The 13,227-nt window shown below is 42.4% G+C and overlaps 1 protein-coding gene across 10 annotated transcripts in view; it reads right to left on the bottom strand.

Annotated features, from left to right (window-relative positions):
- The window catches only part of ZNF831 (zinc finger protein 831), a 110,670-nt gene that overhangs the window by 87,800 nt on the left and 9,643 nt on the right, over nt 1-13,227 (bottom strand). The window contains exon 1 of one of the 10 annotated variants that reach the window (XM_023231916.1): nt 7,495-7,885. The exons of the other annotated variants lie outside the window; for them this stretch is intronic. The gene's annotated coding sequence lies outside the window, so the exon portion shown is untranslated. Of the gene's footprint in view, nt 1-7,494; nt 7,886-13,227 lie in introns of those variants that run through there. 10 annotated transcript variants of the gene reach the window in all.

Here is a 13,227-nt window from a genome sequence, read left to right as displayed (position 1 = left end):
GGCTTCAGGGAACAGAATATTCAGTGATATCTTTACTGAATTTGAAGAGCAATTGATACAGCCTGTGCTGAGTACAATGACTGCATCTTCTCATTTCGAACAAATGAGAACCTCTTCACTTGCTAGAAGCATGGATGTATTTTGTTAGGTGGAAATATAGAGCCATTCTGTTGTAAGAAAGTTCAAATGCATGTAAAGGGTGCACATGGGGCTGCATACGCAAAGGGATAGACTGTGCCAGGTAGAAATGTATTGCCTCTCAGCTCCAAAAATGCCATTCAATACATGCTGTATGATGAAGGATGCAAACTTTTAAAGCTTTTCTCCTTTAAAGTAGACACAGTGCTAAGTTTTTCCAACAGAGGATGTCGGAGGGTCATTGCAGGAGGAAGAGGCTTCCTGCAGTTTCCAGGAGGGGCCCAGGAGAGGGCCAGTGGTGTGGGTATGAGGACATACCATGGAGCTCCCCCTCCCAGCCACAGGCCCCAGGACTCACTCGCTCTGCAACCTTGCAGCCTCAGCCCAGCAGTAATCTGTCTGCAGCCCCCACAACATAAAAACCAAAGTTCTTGCACAGCCTGCCTGTGGCTGGGGGGTTCACATGGATCTGCTCCTTCTGCAACGACACAGCCAGCACACTGTCCTTCTGGGAGCTCTGGAGACTTCTGTCCTACTAGTGCCACACTCCCAAAACACCCCCACGTCTCTGGATGCAGATTGCCTGCCACCTCCCACCCAACTCCAGAAAGTTGCCCATTGTTTGCCCAGCAACTCCAGATAAGCTTCAGTCTCGCTAAGCCAGCCAACTCCTCTGCTATCCAGTGGCCAAATCACATCTCCTCCAAGGAGGTCTGACTCCTTCCACGTGTGCCCTTGCTGGGAGAACTGGAAGCTATCTCTCTCAGTTGGGAAGCTGAATCTCAATCCTACGGTGCCACATGGAGTTCCCTTATGTCTTATAGTCCTTCTTCATTATACTTACTAATTCTTAGCATCAGCTTCTCTCATTTAGCCCATTGTATGGCTCCCACTTCCTGATTGGACCCAGACTGTTACGTCAAGATAGACCACATTCCAGGCCATAAAATCAACCTCAACAAATTTAAAGAATTAAAATCATACAAAGCATGTTCTCTGACCACAGCGGAATCAAACTATGAATCAACGACAGAAAGATAACACGACAGCTTCATATACTTGAAAACGAAATGGCACACAGTTCTAAATAATCCGTGGGTCAAAGAAGAAGCTCCAAGGGTAATCAAGAAATACACTGATGTGTGAAAACAAAAATACATCTCAAAATTTGTGGCACACAACTAAAGCAGTGCCAGGAGGGAAATTTATAGCACTAAATGTTTACATTAGAAAAGAGGAGTATTCCCCACAATGTGATTATTTCACACTGCATGTCTGTATCAAAACATTTCATGTACCCCACAAATATACACACCTACTATGTACCCACAAAAATATTTTAAAATAAACTGCTATTAACTGTTTAAAAAGAAAAAGAAAAGAGAGAGGGTTTCAAATCAAGACTCTAGACTTCCACTTCACTGTAGTAAAAGGAAAGCATAATAAATTCAGAGCAAGTGGAAGAAAGGAGATAATAAAGGTAGGGGAAGAAACTGGTCAAATCAAAACAGAAAAATAATAGAGAAAATCAAGAAAAAGCTTTTTCTTAGACAAGATTAATAAAATTAGTCTTTTCTTTTTTTTTTTAGACAGTCTCACTCTATTGCCCAGGATGGAGCGAAGTGGCATGATCTTGGCTCACTGCAACCTCTGCCTCCTTGGTTCAAGGGATTCTCCTGCCTCAGCCTCCCATGTAGCTGGGATTACAATTGCCTGCCACTACACCCAGCTAATTTTTGTATTTTTAGTAGAGATAAGGTTTCACCATGTTGGCCAGGCTGGTCTCAAACTCCTGATCTCAAGTGATCCTCCTGCCTCGGCCTTGCAACATGCTGGAATTACAGGTGCGCACCACCACACTGGGCTAATTTTTGTATTTTTAGTAGAGACAGGATTTCACCATATCGGCCAGGCTGGTTTCGAACTCCTGGCTTCAAGTGACCCACCCGTCTTGGCCTCCCAAAGTGCTGGGATTATAGGTGTGAGCCACTGTGCCCAGCCAAAAATTGGTCTTTAGAATCTCTACAAAAATGAGAGAAGACACAAATAATCAATGTCAGGAAGGAAAAGGGGCTATCACTGCAGACCCTGCAGACATTGAAAGGACCTCAAGGGAATACTGTAAATAACTCAGCTCACATAAATGTGGTGACTTAGATGAAGTGGACCAATTCCTCAAAAAGCACAAACTACCATGATCCACCGAATGTGAAACAATCATTTGAATTACATGAGAATCACACTGTAACTATTTATTAGATTGAATTTGCAATTTTGAAGCTCCCTACTAAGAAGTCTCCAGGCCCTAATGTGGAGAATTATAACTTTAAAAGAAGGATTAACACAAATTCTACATAACTTTATCCAGAAAACAGAAAAGGAAATAACACTTCCCAGTTAATTTTAAGCACCTAAGTATTACCCCGCGACCAAACTAGACAAAGACAGCATGAAAAGACAACTCCAGACGAATATCCCTCATGAACACAGATTCAAAACCTCTCCAAAAATATCAGCACATAGAATTCTGTGATAAGAAAAAAATTATACACCTTGAACAAGGATTCCAGGAATGCATTCAGTGTAATCCACCATATTAACAGGGTAAAAAGAAAAATCACATAATTATATCAATTGATGTAGAAAATACTTTTGGCAAAATTCAATACCCATTCATAATAAAAACTTGCTGTAAAATAGAAATAGAGGGAAATCTCTTAATGTGATTAAAAGCATCTACAAAACACCAAAGTTTACATTATACTTAATGGTGAAAAACTGAATGTTTTCTCCCTAAGATCAGGAAAAAGAAAGATGTCCACTCTCATCACTCTCATTCAGAAGATGAAAGTTCTAGCCATACAATAAAGCAAGGAGAAAATACAAAATACATACAGGGAAAGGAAAGACTTGCAAGCAGGAAAAGAAAAAATAAAACTATCCCTATTTGCAGATGAGATTATTGTCTACATACAAATTTTCAAAGAATCTACAAAAAAATAAAAATAAATAAAATAAAATAAAACCTTCCTTGCACTAATAAGTGAGTGAAGCAAGGAACACAGGATACAAGATCAACATGCAAAAGTCAATTACATTTCTAAACACTAGCTGTGAATGACTGAAAACCAAAATTAAATGAAAAACGAAATATGTATTTGTAAATCTAATAAAACACGTACAACACTTATACACTGAAAACTACAAAACACTGATGAACTAACTCAAAGAAAATCTAAATAATAAAGAGGTATATTGTGTTCATGCATTGGAAGATGCAACGTAGTGAAAACGTCAATTCTCCTTAAATTGATATATAGGCTTAATGCAATTCCTATCAAAATCCTAGTAAGATATTTTTGTGGGCATAGACAAGATTATTCTAAAATTTATACAGAAAGGCAAAAGAACTGGAATAACTCAAACAAGTTTGAAGAAAGATAATAAAGTGTAAAGAATCAGTCTACCTAACTTGAAAACTTATTATATAGCCAAAGTAATCAAGACTGTATTGTCAGAATAGACACACACATGAATAGAACTGAATAATAATAAAAACAAAAAACAGAAATCAATCTGCACAAATATGCCCAACTGATTTTTTTTTTTTTTTTTTTGAGATGGAGTCTTGCACTGTCAGCCAGGCTGGAGTGCAGTGGCACAATCTCGGCTCAGTGCAACTTCTGCCTCCTGGGTTCAAGCAATTCTCCTGCCTCAGCCAACTGATTTTTGACAAAGGTTGAAAGCAATTCTGTAGACAGAGTGTAGCTGTTTCAACAAATGATGCTGAAACAATTGACTTTCATAAGCGAAAGAAGAAAGAAAAAAAAAAAAAAAACCTTGACCTAAACCTCACATCTTACTTATATAGAAATTAACTCAAAATAGTTAAAACAGTCTTAAATGTGAAATATAAAACTGTAAAAGCTTTAGGGGAAAAAAGCATAGGAGAAAATCTTTAGGATCTCTAAAGTGGGAAACAGTTCCCAGACTTGAAACAGAAAGTATTAGCCATAAAAGGAAAATATAATAAAATGGACCTCATCAAAGTTATTTTTTTGCTCTGTGCAAACCCCTGCTTATAAGAGAATAAAAAGCTAGCTACGGATCTGGAGAAAGTATTCACAAACAACATATCTGACAAGGACTTATATTTAGAATCTATAGAGGACTATGAAAATTTAACAGTTAAAAAAAAATCCAACAACAATCCAATTAGAAAGTGAGCAAACACATGAAGAAAGTTATCACCAAAAAAAGGTATACAGACAGCAGATAAGCACATGAAAAGGTGTTCAACATCTTTAGCCACCTGGGAAATAGAAATTAAAGCCACAATAAAATACCACTTCACACCTGTCAGAATGGCTAGCATAAAAAATAGTGAAACAGCAAATGCTGGGGAGGATCTGGAAACACTGCCCATGTTGCCAGGATCCATTTCGGTGTGGATGTGAAGTGGCACAGCCATTCTGGAAAAAAAGGTGGCCGTTTCTTAACAAATCAAACACGGAACTATTATTCAACCCAGTAATTGCACTCTTGGGCATTTATTTCAAACAAATGAAAACTTATGTTCACACAAAAGCTTGTACATGAATGTTTCTAAAGCTTTATTTGTAATAGTCAAAAATTGGCATCAGCCCAGATGCCCTTCAACAGATGAATATTTAAACCAACTGTGGTATGTCCATATCACAGGACACTACTGAGCAATGAAAAGGAGGATGCTGTTGACACATGAAACATTTGGATGAATCTCTAGAGAATTACACTGAATGAAAAAAGTCAGTCCCTAAAGGTTACACACCACATTGAATGATTCCATTCATATCATATTCTTGAAATGACAAACTATAAAAAACTGGAGGACAGACTAGTGATTGCTTGGGGTTAAGGGGTGGGGTGGGTACAGAGAGAGGGAGAGAGTAGGAAGGAGTTAGGGTGGCCACAAGGAATCCTTGCAGTGATGGAAATGTTCTGTATCTTGGCTATATCACTGTCAATATTCTGATTGTGATTTGCAAGATGTTGCTGTTGGAGGAAACTGGGTAAAAACTACATGTGATCTCTCTGTATTTTTTTCTTACAACTGCAAGTGAATCTGCAATGATCTCAAAATAAAGAGGCTAATTTATAAAAATAATAAATACACAAATAGAATCAAAGCAGGAACAACCTTTCCAGTGTGGGAGTCAATGTTATTTACTGCAGCCTTCATAGTGTATCTAGAACCGACCCTAGCCATGAGCACCACAGCCTATCCTTGGAGAAACACTGACGCCACACAGACCATTTTCCTTTCATTTTCTTTATATCAACTCACTTTTCCTTATGTACCCTTATATATTCAAAGGAAAATTGACATCACTACCATTTACCATATCTGGAAAAACTCCAACATTGCTATGAATACAAAGTGATCATAAAGAAACTACAAGGGGCTGGGCGCAGTAGCTCATGCCTGTAACCTCAGCACTTTGGAAGGCCGAGGCAGGTAGCTCACCTGAGGTCAAGAGTTAGAGACCAGCCTGACCAACATGGCGAAATCCCGTCTCTACTAAAAATACAAAAAAAAAAATTAGCCAGATGTGGTGGCAAGCACCTGTAACCCCAGCTACTCAGGAGGCTGAGGCAGAAGAATCGCTTTAACCCAGAAGGTAGAGGTTGCAGTGAGCCAAGATCATGCCACTGCACTCCAACCTGGGTGACAGAGCGAGACTACAGCTCCAAAAAAAGAAAAAAAAAAAAAAAAGGAACTACAAGGAAAGCAATGAAAATCTGCAAAGATCTCTCACTTGGTGACAAGCCAGTGCTGAGAACAAGCTTCCTACCTATGCCCCAAAGTCGCTCTGCAGAAATCCCCGAGTGTGACCTTCCAGCATAACTCAGTCTTCCCTGTCGTGCCACACCCAGACAGGCAGCACGGTGGGTAAAGCTCCCAGACCTTGGAGATGAGACCTGTCTTTGAACCTTTGCTCTGCTACCTACAAACCCTATAACCTGGAATAATTCACTTAAACTCTGCACGCTGTGTTTTCCTTATCTGAAAAGTGGGGCTCATGTTCATTTGTTCAAAGGATTGGATAAAACTATAAATGTGATTTGTCCAGACATGGTAGACTCTCTCTGTGTCTGTTCCCGCCCCACCCCTCTAACCAAACAGCCTACCCTACCTCCCTTTCACAGTCTTGGTTCTCTGCGTACATGTTGTTCATGGTCCCTAACAGGAGAAAAGTCTCTCTAGCTGATAACTCCATGACCCCGATGGTGACCCGTTTTCCCTAGGCAGGCGCTTTTGGGTAATCCTGCTCACATGGCACTCCCCCTTCATGACCACCCCTCCCCAGCTTCCCAGCAGAAGCACAGCTAAGGAAGCAAATCTCACAGGACCCAACATTGCTACAGAACCTAAGCATTCTCTCTGATTAATATTAGCCTATGGTCCTAAATACTTGCTCTTAGCTGAGGCAATAAAGCGAGGGTGGTTAAAAGGCATACTATTTTAAACTGGCCCTGACGTTGATTCTGTTTTTCCCAGTCAGCTAATGTTATCATTTTTCTAAGTTGCATCCTGTCCCTCGTTGCATTTTGGTAGATAACATCTCTGGTTTCATTCTTACAGAAAGATTTGCTACGGGAAAGGAGAAACATGTTACCTCTCAGAGCATGGCTTCCATGGCTGATCTGAGATAGCCTCCAGTTCTTTGCTATTTTGGACACTGGGAAGTCAGATGTGTGTATAAATACATGGTCTATTGGCCCTTGTAAATCTCATTGAAAAATGCTACCCTTGGGTGGCTGATCAGTAGAATTGCTATTTCTATTGGCCCTTGTAAATCTCATTGAAAAATGCTACCCTTGGGTGGCTGATCAGTAGAATTGCTATAAATAGTAGCTCTATCAAATATCTTGATATTTCAATTATATTATATATAAATAAAAACTTGGGCTAATAAAACATATATATATATATGTATATATATACACACAAATACTTGGGCTAATATATTTCTAACCAATTCACACTTTCAGTTTAATTAGGTCCATCGTTGGGGAAAAAAAGTTTATAAAGCAATAAATTTTCTTCTAAATGTTTTTCTGTTTAGTAGAACGTGGATTGTGGACCTGGTTTTTGACAGCCATTATGAATTGTAGCAAATATTTTGACAAAAGCAACAGCAGTATTAAGCACACAAGAGAATTACTTGAACTGGGTCACACAGTTTTACGTAGCATTTTCCCTTTAACTGCGTGCTTGAAGATAAATATATCATTAAGAACACAGAGTAAAAGAGTTTGTTTTTTTTTAACTGACATTTTATATATGCTTATGTCATGGAGCATGTTACATACCTTTGTAAACAGTGGAGTGTTTTCAGCCAATGATGCTCTGATTCAAACACAATGATCTGGTTGCCCAGAGAAGACAGCCACAAGTCCAGAAAGGACCATGGGGCTGGCCCCGCAGAGGAGAGATGAGTTCCAGAGGGCCTGCTCACACTCTCTGTAGGGAGCTCGCTACTCTTTGCTGAGAGGGCATTTTAGTGTCCTCTCCCAGTTCCTACTCTGCAGGCAGCATCTCAGAGAACAGAGAGATGCTCCCTGAGCCTTAGAAACTAAAATAAAAGAGGGCAGCCTCCTGTGGCTTGGCCTTTATGTCAAGTCCACGTTTAACTGAGAAAAGCACCATTTCAAGCAACCTGGAAGAGACTCAAGCAGAGATAAAACTTGGTATGGCCCAGAAATAGGAAGTAATTTATTTCCTATACATTACTTAACGTCACAATAGCAACCCTTAGAAAACAGGAAGAGATAGAAGCAGAGAGAGAGAAAAAAAAAAAGCCACAGCTCAGCTCTTTAGTAATTGTTACTATTGGCCTAACAACCTATAAACAGAGCCTGCTGCCCAGAAATGTAGGTGTGCAAAAAACCATTGCATTAGAGATGAGGTTGTTCAGTGCAGGGAAGTAAGAATTAGAGCCTGGGTGGTCGTTTTCCTGGAGATGTGGATGGAACAAGTGTTTGCAGAGCCTCCACATGTAACCCCAGAGGTTCCCAAGGGCGCAGAATGAGCATTTCCACTGCAATTGACAAAGCAATGGTGATATTTTGTTCAACATGGATTTGTTTGAATTAGTTTTTATTTTTAAGACATGGCACTGATCACTCTATTCGACATACTACTAGAAATCCTAGCCAGAGCAGTCAGGCAAGAGAAAGAAATAAAAGGCATCCAATGAACTAAGCATGTGGCAATAGTCACCAAAGAAAAAGAAAAATAATTCCAAACAATTGTTAACTTGCTTTCTCAGGCCCTTTTTTCTGAAGGAAACAAACAAACAAAAAGATGTCCCACTTGCCAAGAGCAAGCCTCATTTGGAAAACTGAAGTCTGCACTGACTGTTCTTTCAAACAAAACTACCTCATGCAGCTAGAAAAAAAAAAAAAAAGCAGGAAAACCAGGAGGAGACATGAGATATCCTGTGTGTCCGAGGGAGACTCACGAGTAGAAAGGATAACTCTCTCATCGGCCATGCCTCTCTGGCCCTGCATCATCAGACACACATGCCTGTGCAGAAGCTGCAGTCAGGAGGAGCAGGGACACCCCTCGCCTTTGCAGTTCAGTCCCTGGGCCCTTCTCCAGATCCCAAATGTGCAGTCACGTGGCAGGAAGCCCCAGGGAGAGGGGCTGGAGCAGCACTCCGAGTGGAGCCATGTGGCACACTCAGGGCTAAGTGTCTGGCTGGGTCTCAGCAGGAAACTGGGGCTTGGGGAGTTGACACAGCCTCACAAGCAAGCTGGGGATGAAGGAGCACCTCTGGGGCCTCAGAGGAGTGTGATCAAGAGCGGCCATAAGACAAGCCCCCTGGGCTCCTGCACGGCCCTTCACCACAACCTTCCTCCCTCCATCATCACGACCCTCTTCTGGGGATGGAACTCATGGCCCCAAGAGTATGTGTCAAATAAATGAAGGGGAATAGATGAATACTTCTTGTGTCTTGTGTCTCTCGTATATACCAAGGAACACAATTTGTGAAGACCCAAGTCCTCCCAAGGTCAGCCATGATGGGTGGTCCTTTCTCCTCTTCCGTAGGCTCCCCAGGTCTGGGCACCTGGCAGCCTGTCTCTCGTTCCTGTGGATCCGTCCATTCTCTGGTCTGTGGAGTCTGGTGTTGTGAGTGACTGTAGGAATGTCCGTCTCTGCCTTGGCTGTGCCTGGTCTCACGATGGAAGCCAGCATCCGGCACGGGCCCTGGCACAGAGCCAACCCTCAGTCCACACCTGCTGAATGACAGAGACCTGCAACTCCCTCACTTCCCTGAACTTGCTGGAGAGACCACAAACTTACACACCAGGTGGGAGCTGATGCCAAAGGCTCCAAAGCACAGTCTATATTCCAATGCAGGTGCTGTCACGCCTTGTGCTGTGGGGGAGGCAGCGGAAGCCAGGGCTCCTCTCTGGGGCTCAGCAATGCCCTGCCTTGGGAAGGCATGCACTCCACTTTCCAATGAAGCTGGTTCCCTCTTGGGATTTGGTTCCCCTAACATCCTCTGCATGCTCTCTCCATTGTCAGAAGAGGTTGATCATCACCAGCCCTACGCTAGGGAACAGGAAGCTGTACCTAAGGAGGCCCCTCAGGAAGGAACACTCCTCAGATGTGCGACATTGTGCTGAGGGCCACTGGTCTCGTCTCCGTGCATATAGAAAACTACCTCCCCCTGGAGTGTCATTGGATGAATACTCCATGCAATTATCTGCTTGCACATCCTCAGGGCCACTTCAGCAATGGTTTTAAGGCATGATGCATCCACCCAGTTTTTGATTATCCATAGTAATGGGGGTCAAGGATCAGCTGAATAATTGAAATAGAAACTTTATTCCCACTGAGAGTTCCTCTCCTCTCCACATCCTTCCTCCCTTCCGCAGCATCCAAACAGGAAGAGGGGCGCTGTTGGGCGGTGGAAGGGGTACTGGGTTGCTAGTCCTTATCCCAGCCCCACCAGGACTTCGTTAGGGATTTGCTTGGTGTTCAGCAAGCCTGAGCTTCTTGGTGGGGTCTGTGAAGTAAAGGGCTGTACCATGTCATCTTTATTTATTTTCATAACACACTTCTTCACATTGACTTGCTTTTATCATTTAATTTGTCCCAAGCTATAATAATTGAGGTGGTATTTTTTGTAATATTCATTAAAATAACTCCATAATTATGGCACTTAAAAAAAAAAAGTGATATGAAAAGTCACCACCCACCCTGGCTTAGATCCTAGGACAGAAAGAGACATCAGTTGATAGACTGGTGACACGCACATAAAGTCTGGAGTTTGTTCATAGGAATGTACCCACATGCGTTTCTTAGTCGTGACAAATGCCCCATGAGCACCTAAGATGCTACGGGGGGTTCACTGGCTGAAGGGATGTGGGAATTTCTGTGCTAACTGTGCAGGTTTTCTGTACATCTAAAATGATTCCAAAATAAAAAGTTTATTAAAAAGAAAAAGTCCCTCCTAATGTCAAATAAATGAGGTAAAAAGTTAAAAACCAAACAAAAGTGCCCCCAGGGGGCTGCACGCCAGCCTTTGGGCGTGCAACCTGCAGGTCTGAGTGGTCTGATACTTTGAACAACAGGGATGGCCTGGGTTAGGGTTGATTTCTCCAGCCCAAACTCCTCCGGGGAAGGCTAAGTGAGAAAGAGAAAACGGATGATCCACGTCGCCGTCCCCTGCGGCTCAGTGGGCACAGAGTGGGCAGAACTTTGCCAAGACAGTGTCCTCCTGACCCACAAACAAGCTCCCTGCATCCTGCCCTCCCCTCACCTCCGCTGACCTGCGGCCTCATCCCCTCTCCCTGTGCAGCACAGACTGTTTGGGAAATAAATGCCCCCGGACACTTTCTGGAAATGCTCCCGTCACATGGACGGAGATGGCTCCATCAAGCTGGCTTCCTGCGCACGCCAGGCTGTGACTGTGGCATCCTGGGGAAAAGGCACACAGCCTCTCAGTGCCCAATGTTCCCCTGGAGTAATTGCCTTCTGCAGCTCCCTGTCGCCGCGGGCCACTCTCACCACATCACACAGATAATGAAAGCGCCTGAAGAACAGAAACAGAGCCAGAGGAGGGCAGGGCGTGGTATATTCCTACTTAGGAAGATGTGATGTGGCTCTGAGCACTTGGCTACCGACTTTTAATCATAGAGTGTGAAAATGAAATCACTTCCAGCACCTGAAGTGATTTCTTTGGTGTCACCTACTGTTTTTGTAGATTAATTTTTCAGACCAGAAAGAAAAAATGTTTAAATTTCAACTACAACAAGAAAAACTGGTTCCCCCTCCTTGTAGCCCCAAAAGTTTCTTATGTAAGGAGTTTGCTTTCTTATTTGTTTTTTTTAAAGGGAAGAGCTTACTGGCCCAGACGGGGAACAAAATGCCAGGGATGGGACCCTGCCACACCCATCACTCGGGGGCTGACTAATCAGTGTCTGTTGGATGTATTGACAAAAACAGTATGTTTAAAACTTTCAATAAACAGATTTAAACACAGATTTGTGTATTAGCCTCTGCCAACTCTTCTCCAAGCCAAGAATCCTTTGTCCTTATGAAATCAAATGATGACTGTTCCTTGAATCCAAGTCCTGGCCTTAGAGACCCTGACCCTTCCCGGGGTTTGGTTTTCTCTTCCTTTTGGTGGCCTCTGACCTCTCACTCTGGCTTTATTTCCCACTGTCTATCCTCTGGGTATGTTCTCACTGTAAGTCCCCTCAAATCCTTTTTGGAAGGAGGCAGGGCTCAAATGACAAACCACCCAATTTGCCTCCCAAGCCAGAGTTCAGAATCCCATCCACAGCAGGAGGAAAGAGAGAGCCTGGCTTCATTTGCCTCTTCCCTGAGCACAGGGATCCACCCCCACACTTTCAGTAGGACTTGTTTTCATTTTAGTTTTTAATTTTGTTTTCTTCTTTCTAACTCATTTGTGGGAGGTAAATATTAAAACAATTGAACTCATGGAGATAGAGAGGAGGGGAGTAGGGGAAAAAGTGGGGATGGTTAATGGGTACAAAACTATAGTTAGAATGAATAAGCTACAATTTGATAGCACAAAAGGATGACTCCAGTCCACAATAATTTATAGTACATTTAGAAATTAAAAGAGTATAATCAGAATGTTTATAACACAAAGAAATAATAAACGCTTGAGGTGATGGACGCACCATTTACCCTGAGGTGGTTATTAAACACTGCGTGCTGTATCCAAATACCCCACGTACCCCATAAATATATACACCTTCCATGTGCCCATAGAAAGTGAAAATAAAAATAAAATTTTAAAGAATTTTTTTAAAGTTCTTTCTTCTTTTAAAAAAAAAAATTAGTTGAGCTGTTTATTCCGCCTTTGAAGAATTGTGCCTTTGCAGCAACATCGAGGGACCGGAGGATGTTATTCTCAGTGAAATAAGCCAGGCAGAGAAAGAAAAATGCTATCTGATGTCACTTCTATGTGGAATCTAAAACAGTCAAACTTACAGAAGCAGAGAGTACAGTGGTGATCACCAGGGAGTAGGGAAGGAGAAATGGGGAAGGTGAAGGTCAAAGGGTACAAAGTTTCAGTTATGTGAGAGGCTAAGTTCTGGAGGCCTAGCGTACAGCGGCCTCTGTATTGCACACTTAACATTTTCTTTCTTTTCTTTTTCTTATTTATTTATTTATTTATTTTTGAGACAGAGTCTCACCCTGTCGCCCAGGCTGGAGTTCTGTGGTGCGATCTCAGCTCACAGCAACCTCCACCTCCTGGATTCAAGCAATTCTCCTGCCTCAGCCTCCCGAGTAGCTGGGTTTGCAGGCGCCCACCACCACGTCTGGCTAATTTTTTCTATTTTAGTACAGACAAGGTTTCACCATGTTGGCCAGGCTGGTCTCTGACTCCTGACCTCAGGTGATCCACTTGCCTCAGCCTCCCTGGGATTACAGGCGGGAGTCATTGCACCCAGCCCAGGTACTTAAAATTTTCTAAGACAGTAGATCATATGTTACATTTTCTGGCCACAGATAACAATAAAGGAGACAAGAGGAAACTTTGGGAGGTGAATACGTCT

The sequence above is a fragment of the Piliocolobus tephrosceles genome, chromosome 20 (assembly GCF_002776525.5).
Source record: "Piliocolobus tephrosceles isolate RC106 chromosome 20, ASM277652v3, whole genome shotgun sequence".
NCBI classification, from domain to species: domain Eukaryota; kingdom Metazoa; phylum Chordata; class Mammalia; order Primates; family Cercopithecidae; genus Piliocolobus; species Piliocolobus tephrosceles.
Note: the sequence above shows the minus strand (reverse complement) of the source record. Positions and strands in the feature narration are given on the sequence as shown.